This window comes from Felis catus, chromosome F1 (assembly GCF_018350175.1).
Source record: "Felis catus isolate Fca126 chromosome F1, F.catus_Fca126_mat1.0, whole genome shotgun sequence".
Lineage (NCBI taxonomy): Eukaryota > Metazoa > Chordata > Mammalia > Carnivora > Felidae > Felis > Felis catus.
The window spans coordinates 69,129,149-69,134,812 of record NC_058384.1 but is presented as its reverse complement, the minus strand read 5'-3'; the positions used below and the strand labels follow the sequence as shown (position 1 = coordinate 69,134,812).

At 43.8% G+C, this 5,664-nt stretch overlaps 1 pseudogene; it reads left to right on the top strand.

The window, feature by feature from the left end:
- The first annotated feature begins 4,479 nt into the window (after positions 1-4,479).
- LOC101083905 lies at positions 4,480-5,044 on the top strand (annotated as a pseudogene).
- Positions 5,045-5,664: the final 620 nt, after the last annotated feature.

The following is a 5,664-nucleotide window of genomic DNA, read 5'->3' as shown; positions in this document are numbered from 1 at the left end:
AAAAAGTCTGGGAAACCTCCAAAAGCATGGAAGTTAAAGAACATCCTACTAAAGAATGAATGGGTCAACCAGGCAATTAGAGAAGAAACTTTCAAATATATGGAAACAAATGAAAATGAAAATACAGCAATCCAAATGCTTTGGGATGCAGTGAAGGCAGTCCTGAAAGAAAAATACATTGCAATCCAGGCCTATCTCAAGAAACAAGAAAAATCCCAAATACAAAATCTAACAGCACACCTAAAGGAAAAAGAAGCAGAACAGCGGAGACACCCCAAACCCAGCAGAAGAAGATAAATAATAAATATCAGAGCAGAAATAAACAATATAGAATCTTAAAAAGCAGTAGAGCAGATCCATGAAACCAAGAGTTGGTTTTTTGAAAAAATAAACAAAATTGATAAACCTCTAGCCAGGCTTCTCAAAAAGAAAAGGGAGAGGACCCAAATAGATAAAATCATGAATGAAAGTGGAATTATCACAACCAATTCCTCAGAAATACAAGCAATTATCAGGGAATACTATGAAAAATTATATGCCAACAAACTGGACAACCTGGAAGAAATGGACAAATTCTTAAGCACCCACACACTTCCAAAACTCAAACAGGAAGGAATAGAAAATTTGAACAGACCCATAACCGGTGAAGAAATTGAATCAGTTATCAAAAATCTCCCAACAAATAAGAGTCTTGGACCAGATGGCTTCCCTGGGGAATCCTACCAGAAATTTAAAGCAAAGATAATACCTATCCTTCTCAAGCTGTTCCAAAAAAATAGAAAGGGAAGAAAAACTTCCAGACTCATTCTATGAGGCCAGCATTACTTTGATTCCTAAACAGACAGAGACCCAGCAAAAAAAGAGAACTACAGGCCAATATCCCTGATGAATATGGATGCAAAAATTCTCAATAAGATACTAGCAAATCAAATTCAACAGCATATAAAAAGAATTACTCACCATGATCAAGTAGGATTCATTCCTGGGCTGCAGGGCTGGTTCAACATTCGCAAATCAATCAATGTGATACATCACATTAATAAAAGATAAGAACCATATGATCCTGTCAATCGATGCAGAAAAAGCATTTGACAAAATTCAACATCCTTTCTTAATAAAAACCCTCGAGAAAGTCGGGATAGAAGGAACATACTTAAACATCATAAAAGCCATTTATGAAAAGCCCACAGCTAATATCATCCTCAATGGGGGAAAACTGAGAGCTTTCCCCCTGAGATCAGGAACACAACAGGAATGTCCACTTCTCACCACTGTTGTTTAACATACTGTCAGAAGTCCTAGCCTCAGCAGTCAGACAACAAAATGAAATCAAAGGCATCAAAATTGGCAAAGATGAAGTCAAGCTTTCATTTTTTGCAGATGACATGATATTATACATGCAAAACCAGATAGACTGCACCAAAAGTCTGCTAAAACTGATACATGAATTCAGCAAAGTCGCAGGATACAAAATTAATGTACAGAAATAAGTTGCATTCTTATACACTAGTAATGAAGCAACAGAAAGACAAATAAAGAAACTGATCCCATTCACAATTGCACCAAGAAGCATAAAATACCTAGGAATAAACCTAACCAAAGATGTAAAATATCTGTATGCTGAAAACTATAGACAGCTTATGGAAGAAATTGAAGAAGATATAAAGAAATGGAAAAACATTCCGTGCTCATGGATTGGAAGAATAAATATTGTTAAAATGTCAATACTACCCAAAACTATCTACACATTCAATGCAATCCCAACCAAAATTGCACAGCATTCTTCTTGAAGCTAGAACAAGCAATCCTAAAATTTGTATGGAACCACAAAAGACCCCGAATAGCCAAAGTAATATTGAAGAAGAAAACCAAAGCAGGAGGCATCACAACCCCAGACTTTAGCCTCTACTACAAAGCTGTAATCATCAAGACAGCATGGTATTGGCACAAAAACAGACACATAGACCAATGGAATAGAACAGAGACTCCAGAATTGGACCCACAAAAGTATGGCCAACTAATCTTCGACAAAGCAGGAGAGAATACCCAATGGAAAAAAGTCTCTTTAACAAATGGTGCTCGGAGAACTGGACAGCAACATGCAGAATGAAACTAGACCAATTTCTTACACCATTCACAAAAATAAACTCAAAATGGATGAAGGACCTGAATGTGAGACAGGAAACCATCAAAACCCTAGAGGAGAAAGCAGGAAAAAACCTCTCTGACCTCAGCTGCAGCAATTTCTTACTTGACATGTCTCCAAAGGCAAGGGAATTAAAAGCAAAAATGAAGTATTGGGACCTCATCAAGATAAAAAGCTTCTGCATTCCCCAGCCTCTTAAATGCTCACCCCCATCCTCACTTTCCCTTTCCAATCCTATTTTCCATTCTTCAGTCAGAGTGAACTTTTTAAAACATAAATCTAACCAGTCAAGTCCATCCTGGCTTATTTGGAACTGAGGGGTTTCTGGGGCACAGGACTTTTAACTGCTAAAGCCTGCATATCCCTGGGAAGCCAGGACGAGTTGGTCACCCAAGTCACTCCCCTATGTCAGAAGATGTGCAGGCTTCCCACTCCTCTTTGAGTACAAACTCCCTGCTGTTCAAAGTCCTGGGTGCTCTGGCCCCTGCCCTCCAGGCTGTCTGCTCTGGGCTCCTTCCGGCTCCTCCACGGCAGACCAGTACAGAGTTTCCCCATGCTCTTCCACCTGCCCAGAACTCTTCTACCCTTTGTCCTATCTGGCTATATTGTGCTTTAGGTGTCTGTCAGGAAGACCTTTCCTGAACCCTCAGATTGGGTCACTTGCCCTGTAGTAAGAACTCTTCAGGAGAACGTGTCCACAAGAAAAGCATCTCTCTTGTTTATTCATGGCTGCGTCCCCAGCAGTCAGCACAGGGTCTGCCCCACAGTAAGATCAAAGTGGCTCTCTGCTTAACCAACCAAGTCATTCAAAGTAAACAGTCCTTCATTATCTGCTGACTCTTGCTGCTAACCAGCAGCCAGCTGAGATCAAGACCCTGCCCATGACACCAGATCTAGAAAAGAGTTGGAGGGGGAGCTGGGCATTCAAGGAGCAACAGTGCTGCTCCTCCATATACCCCAGGAAAGAAAGGAGATGAGCAGGGCCAGCTTCAAGTGCTGCCAAGCTAGCATACCAGAGAAGTTTACATCTGCCTTCTGATCAGGGGTTTGAGCTCCAACGCCCAGACTCTAGTGGGAGCGACAGTGGCCATGACCTTTGTGAGATCTGTTGAAGGTGTCCAGAACTTGGTGTCCATCACAGCAGATCTCATCCAAGGTCATCCACCTGGTTTTATCCACAGTGCCTCTCAAGGTAGCAGAAGGAAGAGGAAGGGCATTATTTATTCAGGCTTACTAAGTGTTCCGAATATTAGGAAATATATTCTGGACAGAAAGAGACAAGACACCTCCTGATCTTCCACACTAAGGTCCCTCAAACCCCGTCCACTCCCTTTGGGGCTTTGTCTCTGTCACCCAGCCAAGAACTGATGTGGGTGTGATCACCCAATCAGCAAATACTGGCAAGCTACTCGGTGCCAGGTCTAATCCGATTAATACTGACCCTTCCCACCTCCCCACCTCACCAACTTGGCTGGATTTGCAGGTACCTACAGTCAAAGGAGGCACAAATCTGACCACAGTAGCAGCTACAGGTTTTCTCAAAGGGCTCAACCTAGGGATTTAACCAAAGCACCATGTATAAATCTTTCAGCTCCCCCACCATCTCTCAGTTCCCTCCCTGTCTCTTTGTCTTTCACCACATCATCCTTCCTGGCCAAAAGTGGCCACTCAGACTTCCATCCCTCCAGCCACAGCCAAGCTGCACTGGAGAGCAGAGACACCTATAAACCTGCCTCCCTCACTCTGCAGAGACACCATGACCTGCCTCCCTCACTCTGCAGATACCAGGGCAGCACTCTGCAAGGTTTGGGTCTACATAAAAGTCAGTTGTATGTCTAAATACTAGCAACAGTTGGCAAAGTTAATAATGGCATTTGCCATGAACAAAAACTTTTAATACCTAGGAGTCAACCTAATAAAAATGCATCGATTCTAAAATGTGTTTGAAGAAGATGAACAAGATCATGGACATCCCTACCAGACAAAAGACTCATTATAAGGCAGTGATCATTAAGATCCTGAAGTAATGGCTCAGAGATCGAGAAACAGAACAAAACGGAGATCCCAGAAACGGAGCCACACATAAATGGACATGTGATCTGCAGGAGAGCAGGACATTGGTCAGGACACAGAAAATTAGTGGGAAGTGGCAGCATGGTCAGTATGTGGCCCTGGGATAATTAATTGTCCATGTGGAGAAAAAAAATAGAACTGGATTCCACTCTACATTACATAATACACAAAAAATGAGTTCCAGCAGTGTGTGGACCACTCAGACTCAGTGCTGCCAGCCTGTGCCTGCCTCCCACAATTCTGCCCAACTCGGCTCCACAATGCTGGTGGACCTCAGCAAGTGGCCCAGGCCTCTTAACCTGCAGGAGGTGGAGGGACAGCCACAGTATCCAATGCAGGCTAAATACACCAGGGCAAAGGTCAACAAGCTGGGCAAAGTGCTGACACCCACCCAGGTTAAGAAACGGCCCACCAGTACTGCATGGCAGTGGCATCGATCCAGGCAAACTCTACACCTTGGTCATGACAGATCAGGGTGCTCCCAGCAGGAAGGACCTCAAATACAGGGAATGGCACCATTTTCTGATGGTCAACATGAAGGGCAATGACATCAGCTGTGGCACAGTCTTCTCCCATTACATCCGCTCTGGGCCTCCCAAGAGCACAGGCCTTCACAGCTACGTCTGGCTGGTTTACAAGCAGAATGAGCCACTGAAGTGTGATGAGCCCATTCTCAGCAACTGATCTGGAGACCACTGTGCCACAGTCAAAGTGGCATCTTTCCACAAAAAGTATGAGCTCAGGTCCCCAGTGGCCCACATGTGTTACCAGACTGAGTGGGAGGACTATATGTCCAAACTCCATAAGCAGCTGTCTGGGAAGTAGGGGAATGCTAAGAGACAGAAACCGACCCTGAGGTCTGGAGCAGTGCTCCCAGGTTCTGGGATGCATGTAGATTTCTCTGCTTCCCCATTCCCAGTCTCCCAGGGGGGACTGAGCAATCAGACAGTGGTTTCAGGTGACTTCTTCTGCCTGACCTTTATAATTCTAGAAAGTCACACCCAGTTTATGTTTTGATCAAATTTGAACTTCATTTGGGGGAATATTTTGGTGCTAGGATGGGGTCCTCAAATTGTTAACATAAGAATCGCAGCCCAGAATTTAAAAGAAAAATTTCAGGTAAAAAGACCAGGTCTACACTATTAGAGCAGAGCATCAAAGAATTTCTTAGGGAGGTTTACCAAAAAAAAGAGACAGAGAGAGAGAGATTCATTGCATCTGCCTCTGTGAGCCCGGCTCCAGAATCGTGCATGATGGCACTTCCGGGTTGTGTTTTCATGGCCGTGTCTCTCACCAAGACAGCCAAAGGCTGATGTGTCCACTAACCCCTAACATGGTACATCTCAGAGTGGTTACTGGGGTCAGTGTCCCACTCTGGCTCCTTTAAAAAGCAGTACTGGAAAAAGCAATGGGGAAAGTCACTTTGCAGTTAAGGTATGGCTGTC